The sequence below is a fragment of the Fundulus heteroclitus genome, chromosome 23 (genome assembly GCF_011125445.2).
Source record: "Fundulus heteroclitus isolate FHET01 chromosome 23, MU-UCD_Fhet_4.1, whole genome shotgun sequence".
Taxonomy (NCBI): domain Eukaryota; kingdom Metazoa; phylum Chordata; class Actinopteri; order Cyprinodontiformes; family Fundulidae; genus Fundulus; species Fundulus heteroclitus.
The window spans coordinates 30,412,319-30,429,803 of NC_046383.1; the positions used below are offsets into that span (position 1 = coordinate 30,412,319).

The 17,485-nt window shown below is 40.6% G+C and overlaps 1 protein-coding gene across 1 annotated transcript in view; it reads left to right on the forward strand.

Annotated features, from left to right (window-relative positions):
* The first annotated feature begins 2,355 nt into the window (after positions 1–2,355).
* tenm1 (teneurin transmembrane protein 1) overlaps positions 2,356–17,485 on the forward strand; it is a 298,417-nt gene continuing 283,287 nt past the window's right edge. The window contains exon 1 of the mRNA XM_036127074.1: positions 2,356–2,842. The gene's annotated coding sequence lies outside the window, so the exon portion shown is untranslated. The remainder of the gene's footprint in view (positions 2,843–17,485) is intronic.

A 17,485-nucleotide genomic window follows, 5' to 3' on the forward strand; every position in this document is an offset into this window, starting at 1 on the left:
GTGTTTTTTTTCCCCCTCCTCTTTATTTGTGCTTTTTCATTGAAATTCCTGTCGCACAAAAACAACTCCAGTAAATGAAAATGGTGCAAGTTCAAACGAAACCACTGTACTGGACAATCTAAACTATGTAAGGTGATGCCGTCAGAATGTATTTTGTTATCAATTTGCCGGTGGCAAAATTGCAGGGAAACCAGTCAGATGAGGAAATTATAAGAGATCCAAAGGAGATAGCTATAAGTTTAATGTCTCCTGGCCAATACTTGGAGCACTTGCAAAATATTCTCATTCCGCTCCTGTTCCAACCTTCAGTTTTGCAGCCGGTTGCCAGGTCCTTTGGTTAGCATAGGCAAACATCTAACTTAGCTGTCCAAAAGGAAAGCGGAAACCTCTGTGTGGCTTCTGAGCCCCTTTGCTTCCTGAAGTCAGCACCAACACTCAAAAGCTGGACCAATGTTCACCTTCATTTTCAGTCTTTATTTAGTCCGCCCGAATCTGAGAAATGTAACGGTGAGAAGAAGCCATTTCTCAGCACTAACACGGAGCTACTAAGATCTGGCGATGCCTGAGCTCCGTCTCCCGTGACTTTAACCTACTATTCCTATTGGTGCCGAATCCTTTTGTGACGACGTTGGTATTGTGAACATAAGTAAATTGTTATATACTTAGGACCTGTCAAAATGTGTAAAAATTATTTATATACTTTTCAGTAGAGTTAATACTTTTACTTTGCACCACTCTAGACGTTCTATGGATGTATTATTTTTGCAAAATATTAATAAGTTAATCAGTTTGATGAAAAACTTGTAGCTATGACCTTTAATTTCTTTTCATGTCGGTTCCTCCATCAACAGAAGCATCTATCATGGCGTGGTGCCTCATCAAAAGTCAAAACTCTTGCTCAAACATATAAGATTTGTTTAAAAGTGTGCTTTTTAAACAAACAAATCAGTTTGCAAAATTCAGCAGAAAAGAATACTTCATTACCCTGCCATATTTTTATCATCAGTATATAAACCAAAACATATAGTGCTAGATAGTGCCTTGGTCTTAAGGTGTTTGAGCCTTTGGGTTTCTCTTATGCCTCTGCTTTTCTGTGCTGTTTATGTTCTATGGCTGTAGCCATTTCAGTTCATTCTAGCTCTTTGTATGTTTTGTATTATCTCCGTTTGGTTTCCTCCCTCTAGTTCTCTCAGCTCAGATCCTGTTCATTACTCTCCTCCCCTCAGTTCCCACTGCCTTCATTGCTCTCCGCTGTTTCTCATTTTCCACTTGATTACTCTCACCTGTTCTAACTGGCCTTTCTCAACTCTTCCCTCTGTATGTAAGCTGTTCTGTTGTCATTGTTCATTGCTGGATTCTTCCATGGCCTCTGTTCTTTGCCGTGTTCCTTGTCTCAGTGACCACTATTGCATGCCAAGCCTAGTCCCTGTGCATCCTGCCTTATCTTTTTGTACGAGGCCAGTTGGCACATTTTTAAAATATTCTTTACCATTAAACCACTAAGCCAGTTTTGCTCTACATATTTTCTAATAGAAACATGACTTATAGGACCTTTAAAATGTAAAAATAAAATAAAATCTGGAATCCAAAAAGACTGTTAAAATATATCGAGAGGTGCGCTGCAAAAAAATAGAAAAATGTTTATCTCAGTATTATGTAGGTTCATTACACAACATTGGGTTTTTGTGTTGAGCAAACACAACAACCCAATATGCAGATCCTCGGAAAGTGGCATTATTACACAATAAAACATAATTTGCATGATTGTCTTTCACGCTTTTTTTCTTCCACTCAATTTTCCATTTACATGATTGGTTGTGTGAGCTGCCAGCTTCTTTTACAATAAACATTTTGGGCTTACCATCCTTGTGGAGGGTATCATTTACTTACCACAGCTGCCAAAGCATATCTGTTAAAAAAATAAAATAATGTTTATCGCTCTTACATAATATTCTCCTTTTCTGGGAAACCAAATGTTGAGCATCCATAGCAGAAATAATCACACGCAATGTGGCAGACGAATCTATGGGTTTCTAGTTGAAGATGCACCTGTACGAGATGCTGTTCCGCCTCCATCAGGACCTCTCCGGCCTGTTGATCACTGGTATCATGTGTGTCTGTCACGTTAGAACCGCGCTGCTTTGCAACCGCCATGGGCAGAAGACGCTCAACTTTGTGGTGGTGAGTCAGCACTCCACGGGACCCCGGGGCCGCCATATGGCAGCACCTGGACGACTCGAACCGGCGGATCCAGACGACCTCCTGACGCCAGTTTGGGCGCCTGCGTCCGTGTCTGTGCCACACCCCCTTTCCCGTCGGAGCGGTGGTACGATCCAAGCAAAGTGTTATAGCAGCACCGAGCCCTCGCCAGCAGCTCCAGCGTCAGCCTCATTGGGTACAACCGCGGCTATACGCACCGCGACGCGCTCCCTAGTATTCGCTCCAATACATAGCCTACACACACACACGCACACTATCTCTCTCTCTCTCTCCCTCTCTCTCTCTCACACACACACTCACATACACACACACACACACACACAGAGAGAGCTGTGCAGCGAGACAGGCTGCTTGTTGGCGAACAGCCCCTGCAAGGAGATCCCTTCCTATTCCGCGCAAATCGCTTCGTCGTCCTCTCTGTCGGCATTTGGGAGCGAGCAGCATCATCATCAGCATCAGCACCGCCACCTCAGAGCCCAGACCATCACGTTTTTAACAGGAGCGCATTCCCAAACCAGGAGGAAGAAGAGGAGGAGGAGAAGGAGGAGGAGGGGGGATTGCACAGTCTTTAAGCGTTCGCAGGCACAGAATCGGACCAAAGGAATGGCTTTACGTCGGGAAGGTGAGCGACGTCTTTAGTTGTGGCCTTTTTTATTTCGGGTGGTGTGGGGTAGGGGGGGTCTGCTAGTGTCTCTCGGCTACGCGATGCTGGGATGCAGGAAACGGTTATTATCAGCTGTTCTGCTGTGCTGTGCGGTGCGGTGCTACGACCCACTCCGGTGCCTGTATGTGTGGGAACGGGTTTGCATGTGAAGCAAAACCAGAGGAGACGGGGGGGACGTGTGTGTACTGCGGTTCCTTTTCTATATCAATCAGCACCCCTCCTTTGAAGAGTGGGGACGCGGAGTGACTTTGTTTTCATGCAGGGCTCTGAGTGATGACAGTTCAGGGGGAGAGTGCGGAACAGCAGCCGGGCATGCCTGCTTCATGCGTCTCTCTCCCCCCCTCCTTCTTCTCCTCCTCCTCCTCCTCCTCCTCCTCCCTGGAACTGCATGCTTCGCCTTGAGTTGTATGTTGCCTCCACTTCTGGCTGTCCCCCTCCAAGCGCTCAGGACCAGACGGGGGTGCAGATCTCCCCCAGATCCCCGCAGCATCGGCAGTTCCAGCTCGGTCTGCCCGGGCTGCGTGGCAGACATGAGCACCAGCGCGGCTCCAGCAGGCACGTCAGGACACATTTGAACACCGTGTGCGCCGAGCTGATATGCGGCCGAGCGTCTGTTTTCCTGCAACTTCTTCCATCCTGAAGGATGCTGCAGCCGAAAAACGGCTTAAACCGCCCCCTAGTCCTCTAACAAATAAATAAAAAAAAAAAAAAAAAATACACATTTATTTATAAAATTGCTATGTGAGCACGGGGCAAACAATTAAAACCCGAATGGATTCTGATAAATCATAATTAACGTGAAGGCTGCACAAACTGCACCAGGATGGACATGCTCTGTTAGGCTTGAATTAGACCTGCTCACTCCTCTCCTTCACAGTGGATTATGAATAATTGCTCGGAGTAAACTACAGTGAGGGAGGAAAAACACAAATAAATAATGAATACTCGTGCAAATAGGTGAGAAAATGATCATAGGGAGAGAAAAAAAACTAGACAAATGATTGCAAAAATCAGAAGAATTCTTAAAATATATTATTACTTAAGACTCATTAAGGGGTTTGTTATCCAACCTTGTTTTAAATGTGAGATTTTATGTAAAAAAAAAAAAAGAAAAAAATGCTAATCGTACTCAGGGATATCATGCACTCCTCCTCCAGCAGCTGTATTCTGGGATTTTTAGACCTGTGTATTTACTGTTGTAGGTTCTGAACATAGAATGTTACCCAAATCATGCGAATATTGTACTTCTTTTCATCATCTGCCTCAGTGTCTCACTGCTCAACCTGAGTTCCTCTAATTCGGCTTGTATGCTATCCACGTGTAAGGCCAGGAGGAAAACAATTAGAATAAATGCAAAAATCTTTCTCATCCACCATCCGGATGTCCCCACCTCTCTTCCTGAACTTTAGCATCTCCTTTGCTTAAATCTACGTTGGGTGGGGAAAATGCATCCAACCGAGTTGCACTGATCAGACTTTTCTTTGGCCGATACAGATTTCCACATTTCTTTCAGGTCTGTCCTGACGATTCCAATTTCCCAATTTTAAGGACTTTAACACAGAAAGGAGAGACAAAAGAGTCGTAAGTGATGAATGAATGAATGAATGAAGATTTTTTTCAGGTATTCTGATTGATCAGAACTCATCTCTTGAACCCCATGCTGATGAATTAGTTTCATAGCGGAAAATGAAATTGGGATTATTTTGTCAAAACAAAATGCATTTCTCACATCAAGTCGGGTAGCACTTGATTACTTTTCAACCTTTTCCCCCTTGATGGACGTTGGAGATCTATTCATGAACGCTTCTGCCCAGTATATAAAAAAAATAGAGGCTGCATGTCCTTGTGCTCTGTATTTTCTGACTGATTGGGTCCATCACTGTGCCTTGTATGCTAAAGAAAAATAGTCCAGTTCTATCTGTCCACAGACTCACTGTTTTTTTTTTTTAATCTACAAATGCATTCTTGGGCTTTGTCCTACACATTTATGCTCAGCCATCACGATCTGCACTCTCAGGACATCATTTTGTCGCAGGTCCCAAAAGTCAGAACAGAATTGGCTAAAAAGGCCTTTAAACGTTCTGCTCCTGCCACCTGGAATAAAATGCAAAAAAGGATTGAAAAATGGAATGTTTTATAACTTTAGGGGAATTTAAGTCAATTTTAAAGGGCAGCGACATTACCTCACTTGGCTCTTGTAACTGGCCAGGTATTTAATGCTGGGTGATAATTCCAGGGTATTTCATTTATTTATTAAACTGCGAAACAGTTGTTAATGTGTCTGTGTATTTGGTCTCGTTTATTGGTAATGTTGTATGTTTTACGCCGCTGTCTTGGCCAGGTCACTCTTGGAAAAGAGGTTTGAATCTCAATGAGTTTTTTTATTTTTATTGCTGGTTAAATAAAGGATACCTCTAAATCACAAGCGTATCCCTGTTTATACATCAAAGCACATGTTCCTAACCTTCATTTGCTCATGTTTTTTTATCCAACTCTATTGAAGTGTGTGAAAGCACATGCTGTTGCTTAATGGGTTCACAAACATGAAATGGCGAGAGGTCTTAGTCTTGATGCATTTAATGAAAAGCATTTTTTTTTTCACCATTTGATCTGCCAATCACAGATCAAATCCGATCAAGGGAAAATTGTCTGATTCCTTCTTTTGCGATGTGATCCGTGCATCTCTAGCTAAACATGTTATTGCCGTGCAGCGAATCGATACATTGCTCTTCAAATGCAACTGCCTACCAGATATTGCATCATGGCAATCTGTTGCCGTTGCGATATTGCAGATGTTGATGTAGTGAGGACGAGTGCGATTATTTAAAGTGCATCTGTGCAGAAGGTTAGCTTAAACACACACACACACACACACACACACACACACACACACACACACACACACACACACACACACACGTTCTTCTGGGTTTTCACCCATGCAGGCACCAGTACACATATGCTCTCTGAAGAAGGAGATGATTTAGATGTATGGAAGCCGGAGTGGTAGATGATTGTAGCGTTACATTTATGTCTCCGCTAGTCTTGACAGGCTGTTTGTGTCGTATCTGGGGCTTGTCGTTCTCTGCTGTGGTAAAGTGTGCGCTTCCTGGTTTTTTCGGGGGCCCTGCACAGCTGCTGCACAGCGATTAAGTACATATTTTTCCTGTGGCCCACCTCAACAATTAGAGGACTTGCTTTTGGATCTAAAATGTCACTCCAGCAATTATGCCACATAGCGATGATAAGGCCTCTTTGTCAGTGCGCCAGGACCGGTCAATCAGCCATATTTTATGGATGTTGGATCCAAAGGTTTCCCGGCAAACTCCGGCCTCCCCTCGGCAGGAACCCTAAGCGGTCGGTGGTTGTCGATGTGCAAATCATCTCTTTCGGATGTTTCCCATTTGCTTTTTCATCTTGAGAATTGTCTATTTTTATTTTAATTTATTTGTTTGGTTTTGTTTAGTGGGTAGTGCATATGGCGTTTTGGAAATTCAAAGTGGCTCCTCAGCTTCTTGGCTTGGAGTCACATCATTATTTCAGTGCGACTTCCTGCAAATTTAGCCCTGGAGTGCCGATTGTTAGGATACTGGCACGCTGCCACAGCTGTCTGCAGATCCCATTGTCCTGAGTAAAAGAAAGCAACAAATAAACGCCAAAAAAAGCACCTCTTACAACAACACCTTTACTTACCTCTAATAATTTGTATTTTTGCAGACATTTGAGTGATATCACATGGCCTTTGGATAGTGCCTAGCTGTGTGAGACAGCAGGGGAGTTCTTTTTTGTTATCCATTCTTGCATTATTTATGAATTTTCATTCCAGGAATGCAGTAGCCGCTGGCAGCGTAATGATTCCCCTCTCACATGGAATTGCTCACACACTTTTCTTTCTGACCAACAAGTTCCCAGCAAAATGAAAATATTCTTTAAGAAATAGAAAGAGTACACTTAATTCTGCAGTCAGGGTTTAAGCTGGCAGCTGGTATGAGGCCCAGTGGGAGAGTTTAGCCCCCCCTCTCTCGCTGAATGTCCATCACACCAAAAGAAAAAAATGTAATTGTTGCAAAAAGCATGAAATGTGTTCGAGTGTTTGCCACCCTGCCGCTCGTTTCAAAGCGAAGGCGCTCGGAGAATCAGACGACTGGAGAGCTGGACTTGCAGACACAGACACACGGGCATTTGGATACGGAACCGCTGTCCATCTCCAAACATTTACCTGCTTGGTGCAATGCTGCTCCTTTGACAAGTCCTGCATGACTAGTTGGACTTTCTATTGCTCCTCCATCTGTGGTTGACATCCGCGTGAAGCAAACTTTCAGCACTTTGATGATAAAATAAAATATTGCTAAATTACCCCAGTAAAAATTTAATCTAGGTATCCCCGTGGTTACTGAATATACGCACAAGGGATGGATGGTGCAATATTGGCTTCGGATTTTACCACGTTGTTTGAAGGTATTTGTTTTGCGATAACAATAAAAGTGGCAATAAAAAGTGTTAGAAACACATCGCAGTGTTTTTGGCTATACCTCTAGCACTTTAAACAGTCAGTTTAAGTAAGTGGGCTTCTTCAGTTCTCCAGCTACGTTCAGGTTTGCAATTATCTTGCACTGCTTACCCCTATAAATCTGCTTCTTCCACCACCCCTGTGTCCGTGACCACACAGTCCTTTTTGTATAATGTATTTATAAACAAACTAAAAGAGCAGAACGCACATTTTAATGAGTTAAAAACTGGAATGATTTATTTTTAAATTGCTTATCAATGCCTTATTCTCTTTTTTTATGACAACAGTGTCACAAACGTGCTGAAATTCCATCAAGGCTATTGGTTTAGTACCCCGAGATTATCAGTGGTGGCCCCAAGAGCGTTCTGAAAATGCCCATGTTTATTAAAAACAAATAAAGGAAATAAGAAAATGTAAGAATTAGGTCTTTCACAGATATAGCTTTATTTTTTTACTTTAAACCAGTGACTGAGAGATATGTGTTATAAAGTGACACATTGCATTTTAAGGGGTGGAATTTGTGTTTATTTATTTATTATTCATCTTTTTTATATATATAATTGTCATGCATTTTGAGACACCTTTAATGTCCATCCTCAGCCCTCTCTGTATGACAACAGTATAATCAAAGTTCTGAAATTCTATTATGGCTTGATGTTATTATGATATTATGACCAGATTATCAGTTTGGCCGACCTTAAGATAACTCTCTGTGGGCACCCCTGTTCATTAAAAGCCGTTAAATGAAATATGGCAAACAGGTCTATTACAACATATTAACTGTCTAAATTGGTAAGTAGGAGTTATGTGTAAAAATAATTGACACTTTTTTTCCCCCTTTTTCCAAGTGACATGTTGTGTTTCGGAAGAAAGATCTCAGTACTAATGATGATTCTGTTTGCTGCCAGTTCTTATTTATTTTTCAGCCACGAATAAGTAAAACTGGATAATTTTATTATCTAACTAATTTCAAGCCCTTTGAATTGATATCTGTTTTTCCGTACCATGCTTCCTCTGTCTTTTTGCTCCCTATATCAAAACAAAATATTATTTCTGCTTGTGCTGGGAGCCACAGCAACTTACAAAGCGTTATCAGTGGTGTCCCAACCAAAACCACCTTCAGCCACCGTGGTAGCACAAACAGACTCTAAGGCACGTACACATGTACACACCCATGCATACAAGCCCGAGGCGGTCGACTTTCAAGTATCCCGGCTGTGTCTCAGCTGGCGTCTCCTTTGGAGTCTGTTGTCCTGTTCGTTGTGCTGTGGGCAAGTCAGGTACAGTCAGGGACTGTACCTTTAAAAAAAAAAAAAGCCAACGGGTGTTATGTGAGATTTTAGATTGTGGATATGCAATCGCAGGTTCCGTACACACTGACCCACTTCCAAAAAGGGCTCTCGTTTCAAATTTTAGTCAGACGGCCGAAGGACTACAGCCGCGAGACGCTTCCTAGTGAAGATAAATCCAGTTCTCTGTACAATATATGTGATTTTAGCCGAAAAGAGTCTTGTATGTGTGAAGAGGATCATTAATGTAGCGCAGTTGGAGAGTTTAGGTGGAGGGCTGCTGTTGATGTAAGTGTGCAGCTCTGCACGAGGACTTCAGTTTTAATGTGCTGGATCTGTTATAAAAAAAAAATAAATGATTGAATCATAGTTTTATTTTTAATAATGATCAATCTTTTCAGCTTTGTCGTTCAAAAAAGTCATCACTGAGTCCAGAATAATATGTTCATATCAGAGAAAATATTAGCTCATTAACCTTGAAAAAAATATCATTGAGCTAATGACGGAGGGCATGTTTGCTGAACTCTACAAAAGCTGTTGCAGAGCCTTTTTTTTTAATATGTTGACCTCCACTGTGCTCCTTTTTTAAAGTTATAAATATATATTTTTTTAGTGCATGCTGGGAATTACTACACTGAAACTCTAAAAATCCGACTGTGCAGCTCCCCACTCTGAGTAGGCACCTGCAAACAAACTCTTGGGAAGCTGTCACCTTCACTCACACATAAGGCAGGCCCACATTTACGCTGACGTTTCTCACAGGTTCACCGGTAAACTTTCATTAAATGAGTTGGTGGAGAAATATAGCGGAAAAAAATAATGTATATCTACCTCTTTCACCAATTTATTACAACATAGGCTGTCTTTCACTTCAAGGAGCACATGTTCTTAGTTTGTGTTCAGAAAAGCAGTCTAACACCAGTTGTTTTTCATCTGCAGGACCCGTCAATACAGGAAAATGATCAAAAACAGATCAATGGAACATTCAGAGATAGTATTTTCTCCATTAACCTGAAGATATTGTCAAACACACTTCATCAGTGTTCAAAATGCCCTCTCATTCTCTGTATAATCAACTTGTAAGCCATTTTGTGGCTGTGTTTGACATGTAGCTGTAGGTTATGCATATATATATATATATATATATATATATATATATATATATATATATATATATATATATATATATGAATGACATGGTTGCATTAGTGCAAATAGGCATGGTGTCAATCTGGGTACTCAGACTGTTAAGTGTCCATAAGATTGACAGCCTTGGAGAAGAAACCACCTCTGTGGTGGCTGGTCTTTGTAAATCGAGCTCTGTACAAAGTAAAAGTCTAAAGGGTTTGTGTTTGGGTTGTGTGAGATCTGCTGAGATCTTAGCCACCCATTTTCTGACCCTGGTCCTCGTGGTGATCCTCCCTGCAGATCTAATTGTATGTTACAGTTTGGAGCTGTCTTCTTCTGGAGACGAGCCACACCACCAGGTATTTATAATTTTTTTCGGCGAATGTTTGCGTGAAATAAATCTTCATAAGCCCTAACGGCTAATGGAGTCTTCGTCTTTACACTCTGAAGGCCTGTACGTGCTCCACCAGATACAGATCCAGGAGATGAGTTAGTTTACTTAAAGTGGCAAGAACAGGGTCACAGTTCATCCTGCAGAGTGCTGAACCCCTGGGAAGCTCTCATAGGAGCCTTCCACCGCTCGCTCCTCTGCATTAACCACGGCCAGTTTAAATCTTTGCCTAATTAACGCAGAAAAGGTATCGGTAACCATACAGCAGGCATGTCCAAAGTGCAGCCCGGGGGCCATTTGTGGCCCCTGTACAGATTTTGGTTGGCCCCACAACTGTATTTCAAGAATGATTTGGTCCACCAACACAGGTGGCTGATGCAGATGGAAGCGTTTAGTTTTTAATTGGGACAGAACTTGTGACAGAAAAGTTTAAATCCTGCAGTTTAAAATGTTAAGCACAACACAGAGTATTCATCTTTTAATAAACACACTTTTGACGTTCTCTTTAATTTCATAGTAACATCTACCCAATAACATTTAATTACTCAAATGCAGACTTTGGTGCATTAAAATCTGCTTTGAATTCAATTATTAAAACTAGCTAAGAACAGCAAGTGTTTTCAAAGAACAACTGACCAAAATACCGTTGTTATATTGCTAGACCTAAAAGAGTTCAATTTATTGCTGTTAAACAGTCAAATTCAATTATTCTAAATAATTTGCAAACTGGATGACCATCTTTTAATACGACAAATGAGGAAAACCCCTTGTTCAACTATTGGATCTACAATGGTTTACACATTCATTTCCTGCAGAGATTCTGACTAATATATGTATTTAAAATGAAACTAAAAAAATTTGGTTTAAAAATTGTGTTCATCTTTTGGCCCTCAAGTTCCTTTGACTTGACAATTTTGGCCCATGTACTGAAAAGTTTGGACACCCCTGCCATACGGGAAAGGATGTTTGCTCAGATGATGTCGAGGACAAGCTCCCAAACCAGGGCCGCAAGAAAAGAACGTGGTTCTGTTTCTCGGTTCTTTGGGAGAATGCGCAGACCTTCAGCTGGGAGATTTGAGATGTCATTAGGAAAATCCAGCTGTATTTTTGTTTACATGAACTGCTCTAGAAATCTGTCATGTCATCAGTCAAAGTAGTCTACACAGCATGCATTAAAGTAGACCGTAATGTTGGTATGCTTTTAGTAAAGTTTGCAAAAAAAGGCCTAAGTAGAGTAACCCTACGGGGAGCTTACGTTTTGAAAGCTTTCTTGTTTTTTGCCAGTAAGAGCTGGAGAACTTGAGAGATGATTTAGAAATATAAATAAACATGAAAACAAGCTGGATTTCAATGCTTAGGTTGCAAATAAGCTACACCTCTATATACCATTGTTTGACAAGAGATATATAACAGTTTTCTTTTTTTTTTTTTTTCACTGGTACCTCGCTTGTCTGAGTAAATGCAGTGCTAAAAAAAAAACTCGGTATAAATCAGATTATTGTAATTAAATTAAACGTGTTATGAAGACAAGTTCTGCTAATTTAAAACGTGTTTTCTGCCAGAAACGGTTAATAATGCTGTCCCGATCACCTCAGATTTCCATGTGCATTGCAGTGTATCATGCTAATATGTTTTTATGCAACAGGCAACTGCCGCGTAATGATGAAGTAGCTTGCCACCCAAGTAGTGTTTGAATTGGATAAAAATCTGGCTCCACCTACCCACTAGAAGTAAGTGTAATGGACTTATGGTTTAATTACAATGTTTGGCGGTATAATACAATGCATTTTAAATTAATACAGCTGCGTGTTTTGGGCTATAAACCAGTACTTGTGTGCAGTCATAGCCTTACAGACAGAAATATGTCTCTATAATAAGTCTACTTCACTGCAATGGCTGTCTTCGATCACATTTCAAAACAAAAACAAACAATTCATTGATGATTCAAAGGCAATAAGAGCAATACTAATCATGCTATCCATTGTGGTGGTTTGCAAATATGACCTATAAGAGTTTTGATTGTTTTTATTGCTGAATGATTAATTCTATAGTTATGATTGCTCTGTTACAGAATATTCAACATGATATTGCCCTTCTTGACCAACCAATGCTTAGTTTTCTATAAAACAAATCATTTCAAACCATTTCTTACTTTGACAAAGTTGGTAATCAGACGCCATATCTGGTGGATATTATGTCACAGTAAAGCACCAGCTCAGAAAGAAACTTCATCTAACCCTTTGTGATCATGTCTACTATGTCTTTATAAATAAGTTACATGCAGGTTTCCTTTTTTTTTTAAAAGTCAATGAAATGATTTATTCAGCAACACAAAACAGACTAATGTTACACTGTAGATCTCAGCGCTAAACGATTTCATCTATTTCCTGCTGACTGGTAAATAGCCTCATGTGTATCATCAGTAATATTCATAGCTCTACTTTCTCCAGACGATCATGAATTATTAACTCTCAGAAAAGATGAATTGCTTCAAAATGGTTGTTGATGCATCTCTGCTGGAAGCCATGTGTTGTACAATGGAGTACATTGATGTAAAACCATGTTCAAAATGTACTTTACTGGACTAGAGGGGATGCTTTATGTTGTCAAATATAAGATTGAAGCTTGAGCCAATCGAGAACTTCAGGACTATTTGAAGCATATATGCCATTGGTCCAATTAACCTCATATCTCAAATTTATATGCATTTTCCAGTATTTCTTTATTATTTTTTTGTGATGGACAAACACTAAGTAGGACATCATTTTGAAGTTAAAAGGAAATGACAGATGTATTTCAAGGTTTTGTAAAAAAAAAAAAAAAAAAAAATCAGAAATGTTAGTAATGTATTTGTATTTACAGCTCTGTTACTCTAATATCCCACATACCATTAAGAGCAGCCAACTGCCTTAGAAAGTCACCTAATTACTAAACGCAGCCAGCCAGAGTGTAATTTAGTTTCAGTTTAAATACAGCTGTTCTGTGAAGGCCTCAGATGCTTATTCGGGACTATTCGAGCGCCAGCGGCATCATGGCGATCAAGGCGATCACCAGACCGGTCAGAGAGAAAGTTGTGGTAGAGTTTAAGGCAGTGTTAGATTTTAAAACAATACCCTAGGTGTTGAGTGTTGGATGGAACACTGTTCAATCCATCACTGGAGCATGGAAAGGGAGTGGCAAAAGAGCAAATCAATCAAGATATGTCCACCTAAACAGATGGGCATTAATAAGAGAAACAGCCAAGAAACCAGTATTATCTCTGGAGGAGCTGCCAAAATCAGTAACTCAGGTGGGAAGAAACAGTGACATGGCAGAGTACTCATTGGGATGTCCAAAAATCCCTTTGTGGAAGCGTCGTTGTTGTTGAAAGAAAGTCACAAGAGGTCAATTTGACCACAAGTGGAGTAAGGTTAACAGTAAATATGTGGAGAGAGGTGCCCAGGTCAGATGAGAGCAACATTTTACTTTTCATATCAGGCAGACAATTAACACTACACATCCCCCTGAATTCATCATCCCCCATGCTGAAACATGGTGGTGGCAGCACCATAGGGTGCCAACATGGTGCCACCAAGATTGCACCCCCAACCTATGCCACCATAGGTTGGGGGTGCAATCTTGTGAGACAACCTATTAGGGGCTATGAAAGACTGGAGACAAAGGTTGACCTTTGTTGAGCTTTGGGTCTTATGTTTTGTGTGGTCAAATGCCTGTAAACTCCTGTAGGTTGAAGTTAGCGGGGATGCAGAAGCTGGTAAGAGTTGATAGAGATGGATAGAGCTAAATACAGAGCAATCTTGTGAGACAACCTATTAGGGGCTATAGAAGACTGGAGACAAAGGTTGACCTTCCAGCTCTCCATCCAGCTTGACTGAATTGGAGCTTTTTTGGAAAGAAGAATTGGGGAAAATGTCAATCTTTACAAAGCTGGTAGCGACATACACCCCAAGACTTCCAGCTGTAACTGCAGCAAAAGGTGGTTATATATTATATATTTTAAAAATTGTTCAAAAGACAGGCATAATTTTCCTTCCACTTCACAATCAAGCATGTGTCTGTGTTGTTCAATTGCACATAATGGCAAAAAAAACAATGAAAGTTTCGGTTTTAACGTGATAAAACATGGAATGGTTCATGCATATTGTCGCGAGGCGCTGCATATCCTCTGCTGATTGCCAGGCAGAATGCCATGCAAAGCAGCACAGAGAAAGATGATGTGAGCAAAGAAAAAAAACAACAACATATCTACTACCCTTAAAAATCCTGACAGCACAGTGCAACCAATTGTGGAATAAAGCCGAGCCAAAACAAGTCTTCTGCAGATGTAACAATCCTGAAATCCCAAACGTTACAGCTGCTGCACCACATGTCAGACCAAGCCAATGCGCTCCCAGGGGGAGCTCTTTGAATATATTCATATATTGCTTTCTTTTAATGTTGTTACAGGACACAATGATTCACCCGAGAAGCAACAAAATGAGGGATGCAAATCTTTTAAGGGACGTGCACATCGCTGTTTTGCCTAACAAAGTTTCTTTGAAAGGGGAAAAAAAAAAGCCTACAGTAGAAAATAGAGTACTAGGAAAAAAAAATGGAGAAACAATATGATGAAAGGAGAAAAGTGGCTAAAATGACTCTCTGCTATTTCCTAACTACAAATATATTTTACAATGGGTGCTATTGATTTCAAGCTTATATGATTTGTTTATCTGGAAAATTGCTACTGCTCTTTCCACCGATACCTGAGCTGAGAGCCTTTAGGCTAAAAGAAACAATGCTCAGATTTCCAGCAGCTTTGTATTCCGTCTCTACCACACTTCTGAGTTCTTATCAGACGCCGTGGTTAAACTGCGTGTCATCGCCCTGAGCTGCTTTCGCGTCGGACAGGCACATGGATGAAATGTATTCAGACTCCCACATACCTCGATCTCATTTCACCAAAAGTAGAAGAAAAATAATTACAAGTGCACATATGTGTTTTCAAGGGCAAGGCTGCTGAATCACACTTAAAAAAAAAAAAAAAGAACAAGAAAAAGGTGAAAAATTAAACATTTGTTGCATTTAGAAATAAAAAAAAACGATTGGACTATCCCCATCATTGAGAATTAAGCGTTTTGGTTTCTGTTGAAGACGACAAGCATCTCTTTGTGACAGCATAGATGGGAGATTAGCCCACTTAGCTCTCAGAAATCAATCTGCCATGCAGCTCAACGGCTCCTTGTAGATCTTTTCAGACCCTCCTCTACAGGGCTAATGTTCTTTCCTCACTCATTTCACTGTAATCAACAACTTCATAAAGGAAGATGCGCCGGAATTGCTGTCTAAATCGTTAATAACCAAATCCAATTTCTGCAATCAATGGCATCGATTAGTCAATTAATTTAGCATCCGTAATGCAGCCACTTTGCTTTGGGTATTTTGGGAAGGGTTTTAGTGGTCGAATGCATTATTGAAAGAGGCTTTTTACCAAGAAGTGGCTGATGCAGAGAGCTTAGGAGGCTGTCACTCATGGAGTTAAGCTTTATTTGAAAAGCTAGCCTTTCAGTGCAGCGGTGAGGACGGACATGTATTTATTTTGCAGGAGAGCAGGGATATCAGTTGTGTTGGATGAGGCTTTGCCTTGTCAGGAATATTGATTAAGCAGCTTTGGGTCTCATGTTTTGTGTGGTCAAATGCCTGTAAACTCCTGTAGGTTGAAGTTTGGTTGCGCGTGCAAACACTAGACCTGATTACAGTTTTATGTTTCTGCTACTATTTGGCACGTCGGTAACTGGTGTAAAGGTTTAAAACTACAGTCACATTGTTGCTATGGCTTAAAGTCTCTTCAAATGAGATTTAATTAAGATAAAGTAATGCATTATCCTTCTTTTTTTCTGACTTATAAAAGAGACAAATTCGAGTGAAGCCGTGGTGTTGAAACTGATGGAGCGCCACAGAAAATTTTATTAAGGTTACAGTACAAGCTGTTTAAAGCACACGCCTTCATGCCTTATCTGCTCCGACGCAAAATGTAAGAATACAGAGAGGAGACAATGTGAACAATGTATTGGGGAAAAGGGAAATGTGAAATAACATCTACATAAAGATGCTTCCAAATTCCTAAATGGGTTCAAATGAATTTTGTCTCTGTTGATTTAAATAGGCTGAACCAGCTTGACTTTCTACACCTTTGTTGAGGCTAAGTTCAAACAGGACGTGCGTATTCCAAAATAAAATTAAAAATAAGAGTTTTTCGGAAAAATACAGCTCAATTTTTTTTTTTTAAAGAAATGTTAATGGGCCTCTAATGAATTAATTAGTTCTTGAGTTGTTGCCCTGTTTGACAGAGAAGGCTAAAGATGCTGTTGGTGCTGGCTGAAAACCCTGGGCTATAAAATTATTAAAGGAGTCTCCGCCACTTTTAAGCTGTTTGTGGGGCAACACATTAGGGCCTCGGCAGGAAATACAAACCGTGACAGTCTCACAGCAAAAGATTTATGATCTTAAACTCAGCGACAATTCCGCAGCTGGAATCCACTGCTGGCTGCGAACGGCTCCAAAGTTAGCATCTGCTTTCAAACGTCTTATTGATACAATGCTGGAATCACAATCGAACCTAATATGGATAATTTCTCCCTAAATAGACACGATTAAAACACAATTTGAGATTGTTTAAGCAGTTATTTAATTGTCAAAGCACAAATATTGAAACAGTGGCATCATGGCATCCTTAGGGGTAAAGTGGCATAAATGCCAAAAATATAGAGGGACCGGTGAAACCAGGAGTAGAGTATTCTGGACTAAAGAAATTTTGTGATATATGAAACCTGTATTTGTAAATACAAATTACCTGAATGTGACAAAAATCCAATTTTTTGTCATGTTTCCGTGAGCTATACGTATTGTTACACCCCTCATTCTTGACCATTATATGATGGTATTTTTATAAAGGTTATCACGCTGTTAGAATTTTATATCACAGCATGCCACGTCATCTTTCTGTTTTTTACTTGTTTACTCCGTGGCCTTCTGGGGAATCAGCAGAGGGCTTTAGATCACACGGCACTAGGGTTGGATATCATGAATAGAGAGTGGTATTCTGCTAAGAAGCAGTTGGGAAAAGGGCTGTACCGCAGTTGAAACCTGACAGAGAGAAGGGAAGTCTGAACTGCAGTCAAGACATAAAAACGTTCTTTGAAAAGTTTAAGCCCAACGATTCCTTCGCTCTCCGCCACACTCAGAGGGCATGAATACTGTAGGACCTTATGGATTTCTCCATGCCACTCAGGCGTGCAGTGCCAATG